Consider the following 16,861-nt stretch of genomic DNA (forward strand, 5'->3'; position numbering starts at 1 on the left):
TCGTGGTGAATACCCACTTTGTCGGATGCATGAAAGCTCATGCTCCAATACATCTGTTAGTCTATAAGGTGCCACAGGACTCTTTGCTGCTTTTAAAGCTTTTACTGTAATGTAATAAGTAGGAAAGATTGTTTATAAAAATCACCAGTACACAAGGCCCAGATCATGTCCCCATCGAAGTCAATGGCAAAACTCCAATTGACTTTGCTAGAACAGGATTAGGGTGGTCATAGAGTGTGATCCAAAAGTCAATAAATTCATTAACAGTGTTTCCAGTGACTTCAACAGGCTTTGAATCGGTCTCAGTCTGCATAAGGAATATATCACTATTCAACAGAGGATAAGAGATTTGCCTTCCTCCGAGGGTTACTTTACTTAGGAGTGAGTTAGTCATCTAATAATTATGCTGTCAGTGGTCAGCACACCCCAAGTTTGCAGTGCCAAATACCACAAAATGTCTTTCATCTCTATTGTTCTGTGCAAGAATCATCTTGTTTTTCCTTTCCTTACTCCCTTCGGCCGAGACGTGGCAGCACAATCTGTCTGCAGATAGGAAAGCTGACAATTTTTGGTTCAATGCCAGAGATTGGGACAATATGTTTATGGAGAAGGAAATGGAGTGGATCTCTCTCGGCAATCCTTCTGGCACAAAACATGAAATAATACACCCAGAAAGATTTCCCAGAGAAAGGATATGGTTCAGAATGTGCCCTCTGCAAGGAGCTTAGCTTCAGGTTTAAACATCATGGGTTTACTGGCTTACAGATAATTTGCAGCAGACTGGGCGTTTGCTTGTACATGTGGTTCAGGAATGACAAAAGAGCCATTTCCACCCCGAGGTCAGAGCTAAGTGAGGGTGAAGGTCACGCTTCTGTTCAGCTATGTGGCCACCAGTCTGGATAATACCAAGCTCTCATGGAGCACTTTTCACTTGTAGGTCTCAAAGCACTTTGCAAAGGAACGTAAGCACATTTCATAGCTGAGAAAACAGAGCAGTAGGAAGGTGAAGGGATTTGCCTAAGTTCTTGCAGCTTGGCGGGGGAAGAACTGGGGACAGACCTGGGCCACCCCCAGTCCACTTCCCTGCCCACTGGGCCACAATTATGCCTTGGCTGCTTATCTAAAACATGTCCAAACGTCTTTGGCCTGTAAAGTGGGTTGATAGAGAAAATCTAATGAAATTATCTCCTAAGCCATAAATACTGGAAGAACAGACTCACCGAAGAGTACACGACTACTGCCTCTGGCTGAAACAAGGGGCAAGGTAACAACACATGAAGAGATGCTCAAATGTATTTTCATTTTTCATTTTAGGCGGTCATTGGTTAGGTGAAGTCTCCCTGCAGTTTTAGCTGGGCAACTACATACCCATGAAGTCCTCCGAGTAAGATCAAAAGTCTAGTTGATAGAAGCGGGTTGCAAGGCACAAGGCGCTGACTGGCGAATTCCAGGCCATCTGCAAAAACAGGAAACCCTTTCTTACAGACCTGGCTGGCTGCTGTAGAAAATAAAACTTTTCTTTTTTTTTTAGTACTTGTGAAAGATGCTGTCTTGACAGCCCTGAAGAATGAAGAGATCTATTTATCCACAGTAACACTGGCAGGAACAGTACGAATTTCACACACAGCTCTGCCAATGTGCCGAATCCCATATCCAGTTTCAGTTCCACAAACAAGCTAAAGGTTAACACTGTTTATTTAAACCAAACCCACACGGCATCTAAATTGACCTAAATTATTGTCTGAGTTGTAACCTTTCTGTGTTCAAGACCCCAAGGGACTGCTTCTTCCTTCCAATCTCAAAAAATTCCTCCTTCTGAATAGGGGAGAGAGTAAAGGAGCAGCAACCGAACATGGAAATGGGAAAACAGAATCAAGGTGGGCAGAGTTCTGCTCCAAAGTAGCCCCTGTAAATGTTTGTGGCTACCGCAGACCCCAGGAAAAATGACAACCTAAGGGTCTCAGTTTAATTACATGAAGATCTAGTAGGCAAGGCCTCAATCATAGCAGCTGTTGCTGAGGAAGGAGATCTCAGTGTCTTGGAAGTTTTAGTGGATCTCACACACACACAAAAAGTATTACCTATTTCTGTGTTGCAACTGCAACGAAAAAAACCAAAAAAGGTGGATCCAAGCAGTGAGTACACTACAAGGGTATAGCTTATGGGTAAAGATCCTTTGTGCAGGAGACTGAACTTTCCCAGGTTCGGGTCGAACTGCAGGGCACATTTCTCTGACCTTGCTTTCTCCGACATGAATATATAGCAACGCGTACATTTAGATAAACAAAAAACCCTACCAAAACAAGACACAAGCACTTGCTTCTCCCTCTGGGGTGAGGCTGAGAACAAACGAAATGCGAGAGATGTATGATCACGTTGCTTAATGCACTGGAAGGCACTCAGATACTACGGTGATGAGCACAGTATAAGTACCTATAGAGAACAGAATACAGAAACAATCCTTTACAAACAATGCCGTCTGTGCCAGGAGGCCAAGAGGACTGAAAAGGAACTGGAAGCGTTTGCCGTCATGCATCAGTTAACAGGAGCAAAGTGACATCCCAGGGGTGAAACTACTCTCAGAGCTGATAAAAGGAAAGCAGCAGCATCTGGCCTGCACTGTTCAGCTTTTTCTACACATTGTAATGCTGCATGAAGCATGATAGAAGAGAAGTTTCTTGAGCCCCCAGAGGTAGATGGCATGTAGGTGTGGAACACAGCAGCGACGTCACACGATGGAGGGCTTCTAATCGCAAAATATCTCTGTTAGTTAGTCCAACCACACAATAATATAGGACAGCTCACAGATGAGACAGAAAAACATGGAGATGGATTGGAGCCAGGAAGTTCATCCTCCTCCTCCTCCTCATCTCTGGACCTCAACTTTCTCAATGTTCAGGAGCATGTGGATGCTGGGGTTAGCTTCAGACCATCACAGTGATAAGGGCCAGCAACACCAAGAACTTCTCAAGGGTCAGAAGTCTTCTGAGATGGGTTTTGGTTTGGGCCTATCCCTATAAAGACATTTTTGGCTGAGAATTTCAAAGCTACCTAAGGGATTCGGACACCTGATTCCATTAAAATGAATTGGAATTGGGCATCCAAATCCCCAAGCTGTCCTCTCATTTCGGCAGGGCACAAATTCCTGGACCCTGGAATTCACTCCCACTATTGGCCTGACCAAGCACAAGGCTGTTGACTTTTGAGGCACGTTGCAAGACCTCTGTCTGTCTGTCCAGGACTTTGGTCTGAGGAAGTAGCCCAAGAGAGTCAAATTTCATTTGCTGTTTGGTCAGCATGGGAGAGGGGAATGCAGACATTCTCCTTTAACCTAAATGTTGTACTTTGCTCCATGCTGTTAATTGCTGCCCACGTGTTCCGAGGCTGAGCTGGGTGCATTTGTAAGGATATTGTGTAGAGGAACACCAACCAGCCGATGTAATGAAAGTGCACCCATAAGATCTATGAAAGCCCTTCACAGCGAGACTCTAAGGGCTTGTCTACACTACAGGACTATTTCGAATCTACTTAAGTCGAATTTGTGGATTCGACCTTAATAAGTCGAATTTGTGTATCCATACTAAATACACAAATGTCCACATTCACAGGGCCAGACAGTTCCGCTGCTCATTTATTTCCCAATGCATGCTGGGGAAAAATGGTCGTCATTGAACCGTCAATCCCGCCCTCCTGTCTTCCTGAAATCTGTTCGCGCCCTTCTCTGGTCGGTTACAGCGTGGACGCCACAGCACTGCGAGCATGGAGCCCGCTGCGATCATCGCTGCACTTATGGCCATTGTCAACTCCTCGCACATTATCGTCCACCTCTTCCACAGTCAGATGCTGAGAGACCTCTCACAAAGCAGGGCGCCGGGCAGTGGAGATCATGGTGGCAATGGGTCAAGTTCATGGTGTGGGCGATTCTGGGCCCGGGAAACAAGCACAGACTGGTGGGACCGCATAGTGCTGCAGGTCTGGGATGACACAGAGTGGCTGCGAAACTTCAGGATGCGTAAGGGCACTTTCCTTGAACTGTGTGACTTGCTGTCCCCTGCCCTGAAGCGCCAGGACACAAGGATGCGAGCAGCCCTGACTGTGCAGAAGCGAGTGGCCATAGCCCTCTGGAAACTTGCCACGCCAGACAGCTACCGGTCAGTAGCGAACCACTTTGGCGATTGCTGTCATTCGAGCAACTGCTCTCAAAGGTAGTGACTGTCGGAAATGTCCAGGCCATCATAGATGGATGGGACTCACATCCCTATCCTGGCACCAGCCCACCAGGCCAGCGAGTACATTAACCGAAAGGGCTACTTTTCAATGGTGCTGCAAGCTTTGGTGGACCATAGGGACCAACATCAACGTCGGGTGGGCGGGCAAGGTTCATGACGCGTGTGTTCAGGAACTCTGGTCTGTTTAGACGCCTCCAGGCAGGCACTTTCTTCCCGGACCACAAAATAACGGTTGGGGATGTACAGATGCCTACAGTGATCCTCGGGGACCCGCCTACCCGCTAATGCCCTGGCTCATGAAGCCCTATACAGGCGCCTTGGACACTGAAAAGGAACTCTTCAACTACCGGCTGAGCAAGTGCAGAATGGTGGTGGGGACATCAGCGAAAAGAATATCCCCATTGCTGCTTGCTGTGTGCTCCACAATCTCTGTGAGAGCAAGGTTGAGCAAATCGCCTGGCTGCTGTTTACGATCAGCCAGACACCCGTGCTGAGAGAATATCCCAGCTATGCATCAGGAGGCTTAGAGCAGGGTAACCTGTGACTGTCCACTTGATTTTAAGAGAGCCTGATCATAAACCAACCCCCACTTCCCAAGGACGTTTTAAAACTAAGGACATGTTTTAGTAATTAATAATAAATCTTTCGTTGACTTTGCATTTCTGTTTATTCGTTGAAACATGGAAGCATTCTGTGCTGGTTAAGGTGTGCACTGATGAAGGGTGAGTATCTGCCCCTGGATGAGGTCTATTTTTCCAAATGCATGTGAAGGAAGCCTGCCTTTACATTCGGGATGTCAGGCACCAGGACCCTGCAAGCATACACCTCAAGGAAAGACCGGGGCAGCATACACCACACAGACTGTCCCTGGTGCCTAGTGACTGCAGTCTGTGTGTGCCCTGCAGTTGACCCTGCAGCCAAGTCTGTAGCATGGCACTGTGGGCTATGCAGTGACATTACAATTACCCCACAGAACAACAGAAAGTCTTCTGACACCAGACAGTCAGTAACACCAAACCGCTTTTAATAATGTAATACACAGTGGGGGGTTTGAACTTGGAGTTGGGACTGGTTGATGCTGTAAAGAAAGAGCTTGTACAAATTACAGTTGTCTCTCCGTCTTGTCACTTTGGGTGAGGGGACAGGACTTCTTGGCGTTGGGCGGTTGCAGATGCACTGCAGGGGCTCTCTCCTCCTGACTGCGGTCTTGAAGAACATCTACATCATTAGACCAAGCAGCGTTTGAGTCGCCTGCTGGTCTTCCTGCCGCCACCTATCCTCCCGTTCCAGGTGTGTGCGATGCTGCTGACACAGGCTCTCCTCGACTGTCTCTGCTCTGCCGCCTCCGCTCTGGAGCTGGCCATCAGTTCCTGGAACATGTCGCCCTTTTTCTTGCTGTGTGATGTGAAAAAGTAGGTGATTTCCTTGAACACATACATGTTTGCCAACAGTAAACACAGTCTAGTCAGTTTCAGTGAACAAGACCAAAGAGGGAACCAAGTCTCAGGAGATCTCAGAACTAGTCCGAGATTGAAAGATAGCTGCATCCTCTTGCACAAAGTCCTGGTAAGCCTTACAGTACAGAGTGCTTATCAGTTAGTGCTTAGCTGTGCTCTCCTGCTGGAGGCAATGTGCAAAGCAGAAAAGATGAAAGACCCTGTATGCTTTTCCTCTGAGGCCTGCCACAAGTGGCTGTGCGAGGTCATTCTTATGCAAAGTAAAACTCTGTTAAGCGAGGGTCATTCTTATGCAAAGTAAAACTCTGTTGCGAGGTCATTCTTATGCAAAGTAAAAGTCTACCATGCACAATAGTAACAGTACACTAATTCCACTAATTAGATGCAGCACTTCCATCACCCTGGGCGCAGGGGCGCACACAGAGAGGCGATGTTTAACAGAAGCCTGCACAGACCAGGACCCTACGCTGCCATGCCCTGAGGATGGCATGGGCACCTCTCCCAAGAAACCTCTTGCTGAGGCTTTTCCAGCTGCTCTCTGAGAGCTTTTTTGAACTATCCCCAGAGGACTATTGCTCCATTCCTATATGTGTAGACCTGCTGTTTGTATAGTTTCATATTTAAAAATTTTTATATAGTATTTCTATTTTTTATATATATCCCTGTTTCTTAAAAAAATAAATGTTTCCCTGTTTATCTCTGTGAGGGTGATGAAGAGATCCTGGCTGTCAGGACCCTTCCTCATCTTCCCAGGAGGAACTGTCTATTCCGTCCTCGGAGTCCACCGTCACTGGTGGGGCACTGTGGCAGACCCACCTAGAATGGCATGCAGTGCCATGTCTGGGGGGGGGCTCCGGCGCGTCCCGCGCGCTCTGACTTTTTGATACCCTTGTCTTAGGTCCTTCACTTTCACGCGGCACTGCGGCTGTATCCTTTCTCTTTCATGGCTTTAGAGACCTACACAGCGATCAGATCCTGGACTTCCCGTCCAGTCCCATGGGGGACCTCTTCTCTATTCTGGATTGCCGGACTCCTCTGCTGGAGAGCTCTGCATAGACAGGAAAAGCGTCAACAGAGTGGTGCACTGAATTAAAGTCCTAGTGTAGACCAGGCCTAAGTCTGGTAATAATACCAGATTACTGGTGTTATTACAGAGATAAGGGGCACATGGCAGTGAACTACTAAATTACAGCCTCCTGCGTGCTTCTCTTTACAAGGCATTAGTTTTAATTTTCATCTAATTTTTATGAGGCCCTGCTGCATTAGTGTGTCTGCGCAGGGGCATTGTATGCTCTGAAGACATCGACCAATAACATTTTCGCTTTGGTGCCAGCACATTTTTTGCAGTGCTATTTAAAAAGTTACAAGAGCGACTGAAGCTTTATTGTAAATATAACCAAAGCTCCTATTAAACCTATTTCCTTAATAATTTCAAAGCATCAAAAATAAAACTGCTCCTGCAGCATGATCTATGTAGTAAGATTCCAGGATTGTCACTCTGAACCTAGAATATCTGTTGAGTCAGTGTGAAGGAAAGAAAACAGCTGCAAAGCATCGCTGAGCCATCTTTTTGTTTAAAATATCACCAGGTCCAATCATCACTGGGATTTGTGATGTCTGTTACTGTCCAATGTTTAAGTTCTCAGACATTTTTCACTTTTTTACACCCTACAAATTACACCCATGTGACAGCATGGGATTTCACGTAGTACTGAATAAGAAAAGGGTTAGAGCTAGATTGTTGTAATTTAGCACCACGTACGCCTAGCCCCGCAGTCCTCAGACACGAGTCCAGGGGATTCAATGAACATTTTGCCTCTGTGAAAACTGCACGATTGGGTCCAGATAACTGCTGCAGATTTCCTGATTCTGGGACAATGGCAAGCAGGGATTTGAAGATATAGTTCATTCTATTCAAATAATGGCTGTGCATATCATCACTACTATCCACCATTTAATTAAGACTAGCACATATTACACTGATGTTACTGAAATCTTGCTGGATAATGCCCCTGACCCAGGCTCCAATCCATAAAAGCAGTTAAGCACACGTTTAAGAGCGTGCTTAAAATTAAACATGTGCCTAAATGTTTTCCTGAATAGCAATGGTTTCCTGAATCCGGGCCTTTGACAAGGAGGATAGTCATTTCAATGTTAACTAAGGGTGGGGTTAGGGTTGTGCATATTGCATTTACCTTGATGGGCTTTGATATACATTTCTAAAACAAAATAATCCTCACATATCTGAAATAATCCTAAAACAATCCAAAAATAAACAAACCTAATAACTCAGTAAAATAAATCCTGTTTTACAGTTGTTTTTAGATAAATGAGGGGTAACAGGAAAGTATTTTCAACAAATATTAGTATAAAGCTAAAAGTGTTATTAAACACACCAAAAAAAAAATCTATAAAAACGTGAGGCTTCCATTCAAGGGAAGAAATACAGTTAGAGAAAGGGGATTCCCGTTCTGAAGTAGTAAAACTGGGCTGGATGGGCATTAACTCCTAACAAAAAAATTTTAAGCACTGGAGCAGTGAGTCCTGATCGAGGAAAATATTTCATTAACATATCAAAGAACGGAGATATCAGAGTAATCCAGAGGGTAATACAAAAGAAAAGTTTAAGGAACACCTTGCAATACGTTTCCTTTGAAGAACCTCACTTTATATAACAGGAGGGTTATCTAAACATGCCCATCGTGTCATTCCAATTATTTTATTAAACTTCCACTTAGAAAAAATGGATTACACGAATAATGTCTTAATTAAAGTGGAGAATACGCACTCCTGCCTAATTAAGTAACTACAACCAGGTGGAGTTAGAATCAAAGCCATGCAGGGACCAGAGCCCTATTCCAAAGCTCACTGTCTGCAGTCAATGAACTCCCACTGACTTTGGATCAGGCTCCTGCATTCCTGAACTTGAATCTGTACTGCCACGTTAATGTAGAGCTCTTCTCCTATTTTCTTTTGTTTTTCTTGCTTAAGGCTTGGGTCAAACAGAGCATAAGGATATATTCAGAAACATCTAAATTGTGGCAACAAGAAGCCACCACAAGGTCAAGGCCAAGGCCACATTGCGCCAACCATTAAACAGACACTGTACAAAGACAACAAGACATAATTCCAACACGTGCCTTTAGGACATTCCCTTGATGAACGTGAATGTAACTGGAGAGAAGGGCCCTGGAATGGGAAAACAGCCCCTCCCCCCATTTATACTTACTAGAATTTGGAATGTTTCGCATGCTACATTCACTCAGCTTGTCTAAGCTAAGAAAAGGAAAGCTTTGTGTAAATGCCACCCAGCGTGGTTTGATCCTACATTACTATGCAGCACACTCTCACACAGAGCTGCGGCATTCAGGGAAAGGGCCTCACCAGCGTCTGCATTTTAAACTCTGTGCTTCGCCTCCTTGAATCTGAGCGGAACTATTTGAAAGCATTGTTCTGTTTGGATGGCTGCTACGACTTTTTTTGTTTCTGAATTTTTGGTTGGAGAAATATAATAGTGTTTTGGTTGTTTTAAATGTTTTTATAGTCAGGTTCAATTTAGCATCTAGCTTTTTATTTTTTTCCCCCAGTGAAACGAAAATGGCATTAACGTCTTACTTTGCATTGTTCCATTCTGCTGTTTTAAGCCAAATGCACAGTAAAATAGCAGAGTTACTAATGACACTGACTTTAAGTCTTGAGTTCTTTACGCCCGAACATCTGATTCTTCTGCTGTGCTATAATCACCTAGGAATGGCTCCATATGATGGAAAAAGCCGAGGTGCATGAGAGAATATCTGCTTCTGTTAGTGAAATAGAAGCTTTTACACAGAGCTCTTTTTCTATCCTGGGACCAACACAGCTAGACCAACACTGCATCCATATGATAGATGCACACAGTTCAGGTACTGTTACAGTGCTCGGTACACCATCCTGTAGGGGAGACATTCAACAGTTCTTATTCAGAGAGTTTTGTCCTGAAGGCTCATTTGTACCTCAGCCCAGCATGGCCACACAGGTGAATAAAGTGGCATATGACATCACCCCAAGGTTCGGCAATGCATGGACAGCTCATGAGTCTCGGGGGGGAGGGGCAGGACAGCAGACTATTCAGGGCTGCTACTTTCCCAATATGAGTGTGTGGAAGGAGAGGGGTAGCAATTGGGTGGAGCAATGACTGCTCCCTCCCAATACTCCAGTCAGGAGCTGAGCTGATGCCAGAAGGAAGTAAATTGCACCCAGTAAATTACATCTTACTGCCTGCTGGGAGCAAGGGGGAACTAGAGAAGGAATTATGACAATTCCTTCCCTGGGATCCTCTGGGACATGAAGCTATGTTCCATCCTCTTATTCGGGATCTAAGCAAGGGATCAATCCAGCTCTGGGTAAGGACCGAGCAAGGTCTGCTGTATTTGAACAATACCTCCACAGTGTGAACCACTGGACGGCTTTGTTTCAGTGCCGTGTATTCGCCATGATATTAGTCACTTCCGGCTAACCTCCTAGTACTGTACTGTGCCAATATGCTACAGCCACATGGAGGATGTGATAATCTGAGCCAAGAACAGACCAGACAAGTAGCCTAATAATAAAATAACACGTAGCACTTACATAGGGTGTTATGTATTCAGCGTGCTCTCTACACATTAACTATTAATGGTAACAGCTGCCAACAGAGATCCAAGTTTGAGTCCTAAACTTGATATCCTGCTCCGCACAGGACGGAGAGCATTGGGACAGTCACAGAGGTGTCACCTGCAACTCCAAGGCGGGGTTGGGATCTGAGCTGCTACCCCTATAAGCAGATGATGATGTGGCACTCCTGAGTCTCTCTCACTCATTTAGAGTAGGGGGAACAGGAGAGCTTGTTGCAAAGTGCTGAGGACAAACCTACCAGAAGCACAGCCGGCACATTTCTAGAACTGCTGCATCAAAGCAGAGCAAAAGCCTTAACTCAGAATGCCCTTCCTCTCATCAGCTTAACTTGGAACCTTAACATCTGGTTTGTCCTAAGGGACGCCATTTTCTATACCAGAGGCTGCTTATTGCAGCACTGGGCTGAGAAATGACTCATCTGTAAACAGCTTGCAACTCTTGGCAGTGCCTTGACGCTTTCAAATGGCCTCATGCAAATCAGTGAGGAATCACCATCATTTTAATCCATTTTTTACATGCCGTTCATGATGCTACTTTATATAAAGAAATCACTAGTCGGCTACAGCATGACAACGACTGTTCTTCATGTGGAGCGCCCCAAGAGTCCCAGGCCCATCACAGCATGAACAGGAAGGCAGGCTCCTTGCGCTTCCAGTGTAGTTTCAGACATGACGTAACAAGAGGGTAACAAGCTGTAAGGAGGGGGATGGCACAGTACGGCACAACAATTGTATATTATTTATTTATGCAGAAAAGTGTCTTTGGCTCATTTCTTACACGCCTCATGGCAGACGTTTGAATGAAGGGAGACTATTGGGCTGGAGTACCAGTGCCTCACCCACACAAGGTGCTGTGGAAAACAGTCAAGAGATGATTATGGAGGAAGTGGGCAGAGTATTGAGGCTGGCCTCACTGGTGGAATGGAGAAGGTAGGGGCAGGGACTCAGAGTGTAAAAGGTCCCATAAGCAGGGAGAGGAAGTTGGATAAATTTAGCAAAACTCAAAGAGAGAAGGGGCATTTCTATAGCTATCAAGGATATCCAGGAACTTATGAGCTAATGCTAATAAAAAAGGAATTGTGGAAGACAGGATGTAAAACCTAAATGCTTCAGATTTTAAAACAACCTCTAAATATGAAGGTTTAGGACGAGATTTTAATTGGGGGCGGATTATTCCACATCTGCTTTCTGTGGTGGTTCTTGCACCTTTCTCTAAGTAGCTGGGGATGGCCTGTTTCACAGACAGGATGCTGGGCTAGGTGAACTTTGGTTCTGATCCAGTCTGCGAATTTCTATGCTCCTACAAGGGGCCCTGAAGACAAGGGGTACACATTCCAGAAGCACCTAAGTGAACTAAGCACTTCGGGGCCTAAATCTCATTGAAAGTCAACGGGATTTAGGCTCCCAAGTGCCTAAAACATTTCAGAAAATGTTACCCAATGACAAGGAATTTGAATATGCAGCAGAGAAGAGGGAGCTGGTGGAGGCTTTCAGGAGTTTCAGCTTCATGCTTGTCTTGATATCTTGTGGGCAAAAGGGGAAGAGGTTTTCCTTTGTTAGTGAGTGTTGTACATACAAAAGCATATCTCAAGTATGTATTTTTTCCTACTAAATTGATCCTCTTTCTTGATTATAAAATCTAGCATCCTCAACAGCACAGTAGCCTGGTGGTAACTGAAGCATTCACAGCCAGTGCAGTCGTATTAACCTGAAAATGGTTTCATTGCTCTGCATCTCATCTCATCTCACTTCCTTGTTTTCTCTCCCTAATTTTTTATTTTTTTCCCATTTTCACAGGCTGCGCCTGTCTCTGATATCACACACAGCAGGTAGGAGAAGATCACTAACAACTGTTATTTCACACATGAGTGGTAATATTTTCATTTTCCATCTATTGTGAAATAAAAGCCTTACGGTCTATTAAAATGGCATGAATAAGCCTAGAACTAAAAAGCAATTCTTTTACTGTCACTCTGAAATCACAGTTATCGCATTCTCTAGATGTATTTACTTGAAGGTGGTATTATATTTGTGAAACCTGGGGATCAGTCCCAACATTGTATTTTTTTTAAAAACAAAAACAAAAAAACAACAAAGAACCCACCACAAACCTGCAGCAATTTCTAGAATAACTTCCGTTAAAGACATAATTCCATTACTGCGGTGAGTTGGAGAAATGGCACTGACAACAGTTGAGAGAAAGGCAAAGGAGAGATTTCCAATTTGTCTTTCTTGGAGAACATACACTTGCAGAGTTTCTCCCCACCAGCAGACACTAAGCGATACAACCAGAGGCTTTGGTTGATGTCATTCCCAGATGTGGGACTTGCTTACCACTCCACACTGCCCAACTGCTTAAGCCTGCATCAGACAGACGTGTCTTTGGCTACTGGACTCGGCTTTTTTTTTTAAGGACTCTAATATTGATGGGATGGAATTCCCATCTCTAGAATGTAACAGACTGGCTTGTATTTGCACTGTGAAAATAGCTACCTTGACAGAAGACATATGCAAGAGTTTGGCAGCAGAGCCAGTACCGTAGCAGCCCCATCTGGTGGGGTACAATTTGCAGGCAAACGTGGACCCATTACACTCTGAGTGATTCTTCGAAGTACCTCACTGAACAACCTGCCTCCTCTGCAATTCTATAATTTCATTTTCTCTATCAAAGACGCCTACGCTCAGATTGTCATCTCTCAGCCTAGTGGATTACTCCATACTGGATGTCCTAAGAACCAGGACAGCAAAACACATTTCCACCTGTGTCTGGCTAGAAGATCACACTCACGCTCCTGAAGACAGACACGGCTATGGTGATGCCCACATCTGTGACCTCTGGGCAACTTGTATCAAGGAACAAAACCAGACACCTTGAAAAGCTCCAACAGGTACAAAATGCAGCAGCCACTTGTACAGCAGCACAGGTTACCATGATTACATAACCCCAGCGTTCTATGCACTGCATTGGCTCGCCAGTGAATGCAGGGTCCAGTCCTGACTCCACAGGACTGGCCCTCATTACCAGAGATCACTTCACTCTTCCTGGCCACGATGGCTCACAACAGCTGCATTCCATTACGCCAATGAGGCTTATAGCCAATAGGGGGAGGTTCATGTATGGGGAGACAGAATTGTCACAAGAGCGGGATTTAGGCTACAGAAGCCACTACAGGAAATAAGAGTGACCACGGGTCTTGCTGGTTTCACAACTAAATGCAAAGCTCATCTCCTTAACATAGTGTCTCCTCAATAAGTTCTTCACACACAGACATAACACATCCACTGGTATGTGTGTGCGCATGTACACACACACACCAATAAGCTAATCAAGATCCACAGGCAGGCTGGGAAAGATGGAATACAGGGAGACTCTTATTGACGTTTTCTGGGGAACAGCTGCCGTAAGGGAAGTAATGCAGAGCACTAGTTAAGCAGCCAAAAGACGCATGGCCACTGAGATAGTCATGCTGCCAATGTTGGGTTTTAGGGGAGACAGAATGGCACATGGAGGGGCAGGCACTCAAAGGAGGTGCCCTGAAATATGCAGGACTTTGGCAAGGGTTCCCTGGGGCTCCTCACACCATGCACAGTTGGAAAGGCTATACTGCCTACCATCTTTCCATGATGCCACTAATCTCTTGCACCAATAATAAACCAAGCTGCACTCCAGGACTTTCAGTGCTCCGGTTCAGTGTCCACACAGGACATTACTGCATGGCAAGCTGGTGCACCGTAGATTCACAGCCTAGCTTGAAGCATAGTAACTAGCCATGTACCCCTAAGCATCTTTTTTTAGGTCATAGGGGTAATTACTGGCTAAGCACAGCTGGATTTTAAATCTCTACATAGCTAAAAAGATTCAGAAATTGGAAACGCTCTCCTTGTTTTATAACTTTAGTTTCAAGAGTGTAAATTCTGAATCCTGCCCCTTTCCTTCCTCCCACAATCCCACACAACTCTCCCTCATCTCTCTTTTGTGATCACTTGCTGACACAGCTTCAGTTGTGTGTCCGGATATTATCTGCTTGCCTGACTTGCTGCATTCAAACGGAATACATCAAAATGAATGGAGGCAGCAATTCATTTCTGAAGTTCCTTCTCCAATGTATGTGATAGACGCTACAGATATCTTCAGACGACTGATCATTGGATGTGGATCAAATACCTTGTAGATATTATCTTTAGATGAAACTCAGTTTGGAATCTTAAATGGAAAAGGAAATTAGATAATTAAAACTCTGCTCCTAGGAATACATTTTTTAAAGTGACAAAATCCATAAAAACTTCAGGCAGAAATATAAAGTGAAGCTGAAAGAGATTCAGAGAAAACTAAATTAATATTTTAATTCTGTCAACACAAAAAGGTCCCTGAGACAAAGGTCAGGACTAATATAGAGCAGTGATTTATTGCCCCATCTTCATAATTTAAACTACTGTTTCTCTCATGTTCACTGAATCCCTCCCCTGGAGTTACAGCCTTAGTCTCTCACCAAGGAACCGACTTGCATTTGAAGTGCTTTTTGAATTGCTTTAGAGAAGAGGGTGTCCATAGGAGAAGGATCCAGTGATTTTCCAGTAGATGTGTCTAAAGGCGATTGAGTCAAGGGACTGGATAAACAGTACATGGAATTAATAAAGAGTTCTCTCACCTTTGTAGCCCTACGGTTGTTTCTCTCATTCTCTCCGGGCATTATGAATTTGCATGTCTGCCAGGCAACTTTTGTTAATTAGACAATGATAAGCTTTGAGGAGTACAACTAAAAGCACCTTTGTCGCGGGTGTCGAAACAAGGGGAGGCAGAGGACCAGGGCCCCATCACTTTTTATCTGCCTTAAGGTAGGATTACCAGATAGCAACTGTGAAAAAACAGGACGGGGAGTGGGGGGGTGGTAATAGGAGCCTATATAACAAAAAGTTCCAAAGAACGGGACTGTCCCTTTCAAAACGGGACATCTGGTCACCCTACCTTAAGGGAGAGTGACAGGGAGGAGGGGGCAGAAAGGAGCAAGCCGGGCTGTGGCCTCGGGGGAAGGGGTGAAGAAGGGTAGGGCCATGGTTTCAGTGCCGGAGCCCCTCCTCTGCCTTCCAGGGAGCTTACGGCGCTTCTGGCCTGTTTATCTGGAACTCCTTACAAGACACTGAAAATCACACGTTAACGCCTACATTTTCATTACACACACTGTAAGTAGTATCTGTTTGGCTTTCATTAAGTAGGAAGCTTCTCAAACATATTCCCTCAACATTCGTGGGACACACATAACATGACACTACCACTCAGCGCTTTTCATCTGCACGGTATTGTCAAACATTAACTAATTAATCTAGACACCACACTGGTGAGGCAGGGAAGTATTAGCTCCCCCATCTTACTTGGCTACGGTCAGTATTATAGTCCCCAGTATTAGTCACTATTTTACAGATGGGGAAACCGCAGCAGAGTTTAAATGATTAGCCAATGGTTCCATACAGTATCGTCAGAGCTTGGATTAAACCAATCAGATTTCCCAGCTCCCACTCCTGTGTTCCTGTAATACAGGTGAGAAGAGGAAAGATACGGGTCTATCAGAGGATGCTGGTGGAGGTCACACCCATCAGGGTTAAAAACATAACACATCATACCCTAAGCCATGCTGCACTATTGAAGAAAAGTGGCCAAAACCCTTCCCTATCTTTTGGTTATATGAGCGTATAGCGCCTAGCACTGATCAGGGACTGGGGTGTCCACACAATACTTCAATAAACAGTAGCAGCAGCAGCTACCAATTGAACCATGGAATATCGGTATCAACAGAGGCAGTAGATTTTCTAATTCTCACCACAGCCACCTCGCAAAAAGAGGAAAGGGAGACTAACTAGTGACAAGTCAGCAGCCAAAGTCTCAGGTATCTGGCTTGACTGCTTTGCAGTGTCTGCAATAATCATTTAAAGGGAGGTTGCCAAAGCTGCAATTTTAATTATGCTAAACTTGAATTATTCAATTAATTTATATTTAATAGAACCAAGTGATGTACTGTGTGTTTATAGAAAACTGATTAAAAACATATTTAGCAGCTGCCTACACATTACATGCTGATTCATCTTTAATAATATGATTTTAATATTCAACTGACATTTAACCAACAAACAATCGCTTTTATTAAATGTGTGTAATGATTGCCATCACAATGCCAAGCCTTTCCTGGGCTCCTGCCATATGGGGAAAATAAAATTTAGGGAAGCTATTTTTACCATCAAGTTTCCTGCATTTTGTGCGCTAACATAATTATACCAAAAGAGCCTTCCATGGCAATATGTCAGGTGAGCGACAGGAAAGAACTGCACTGATAAAGTTAGCTGTCAGCTGTGATCCCCTTCTTTGTGTGTGGTTCCCCCAGGTTGAAATTCATCCCTGCCCCAAGCAGAAGGTTCAATCAAACAGGGTTATTATTATTTTTTATTTGTATTATCATAGTACTTAGGAGTCCCAGCCATTGACCAGGGCCACACTGTGCTGGGCAGTGGATCGTCCCTGCCCCAGAGCGCT

At 44.6% G+C, this 16,861-nt stretch overlaps 1 protein-coding gene across 6 annotated transcripts in view; it reads right to left on the reverse strand.

Moving 5' to 3' along the window:
* SGCD (sarcoglycan delta) overlaps positions 1-16,861 on the reverse strand; it is a 511,873-nt gene that overhangs the window by 305,789 nt on the left and 189,223 nt on the right. For 2 of the 6 annotated variants that reach the window (XM_039484134.1, XM_039484135.1), the window contains exon 2: positions 1,369-1,456. The exons of 3 other annotated variants lie outside the window; for them this stretch is intronic. The gene's annotated coding sequence lies outside the window, so the exon portion shown is untranslated. One more of the 6 variants, XM_039484132.1, reaches the window with a different exon arrangement.

Source organism: Mauremys reevesii, linkage group 8, assembly GCF_016161935.1.
Source record: "Mauremys reevesii isolate NIE-2019 linkage group 8, ASM1616193v1, whole genome shotgun sequence".
NCBI lineage: Eukaryota > Metazoa > Chordata > Testudines > Geoemydidae > Mauremys > Mauremys reevesii.